The 911-nt window shown below is 38.1% G+C and overlaps 1 pseudogene; it reads right to left on the bottom strand.

The window, feature by feature from the left end:
- Positions 1-6: 6 nt before the first annotated feature.
- Positions 7-700, bottom strand: LOC118746566 (annotated as a pseudogene).
- Positions 701-911: the final 211 nt, after the last annotated feature.

Here is a 911-nt window from a genome sequence, read left to right on the forward strand (position 1 = left end):
CACGACATCTTACACCTTCACAACAGTAGCTCATAGTAAGTATGTAGTCTCTGTGACTGCCTATGTAGGTCTCCATTTGTTGATGAAGGAATTTATAATTGGAGCCACTTTTTCGGGTTCATTTAAATGAACATGATGAGTTCCTGTAACCTCGTGGTACTCAAAAGCAGGGTTTTTCTGCATGATATCCAAGGTCTCATCAAAATACTTTCGAGGCTCGTAATACGTAGAATTTAACGCTTTGATGAACAGGTAAGGAGAGGTTATTCTCCGGGCCATATCTATAGGTACATCATTACTAAAACCATAGAAAAATGCCTTTTTCAATCGATTATCTCTTGAAAAGTAATACTTTTTTGGCTCATGCTCAGAAGGTTGCACTGCGCGATTCAATAAATATTTGCACTTTTCCCTACACACAGATTTGTTTGTGCCATGGTGTAAACGGTCCACCAATTCATGCCACTTATAACAAGGCGGATACGAATCGCTTGCGCGGTTTTCGTAAACCATTAAATCTTGCAAGTTTTTTTTGTACGCATCCACAATTTGGGCACCGCTTCGCGTTATTGTTTTAAGATTATCCAAACCAACCATGATGTCAATTTTTTCCGGAAACAATGCGCTAAAAACGAATCCATTTATCGAACTCATAGAATGGCATATCATGGATATTTTTTCCCATCCATAAAAAATTCATAACTCGCAACAGTAAGGTTACGTAATCAATAGAGTGGTAAGACATGCCGAAAGGAAGCCATGAAGAACGACCATGGCCGGGAAAGAAATTTTATTTTTCTCGTATCTCGTTTATTTCAAGACGACAAAGATTTACTTATTACAATGATTCACTTCACTGTACACAGTACGACAGTAATTTTGCCACTTGATCCACTTCGCGTTATATTTTC

This window comes from Rhagoletis pomonella, unplaced genomic scaffold (genome assembly GCF_013731165.1).
Source record: "Rhagoletis pomonella isolate Grant_MI unplaced genomic scaffold, Rhpom_1.0 Rhpom_scaffold_00010, whole genome shotgun sequence".
Lineage (NCBI taxonomy): Eukaryota > Metazoa > Arthropoda > Insecta > Diptera > Tephritidae > Rhagoletis > Rhagoletis pomonella.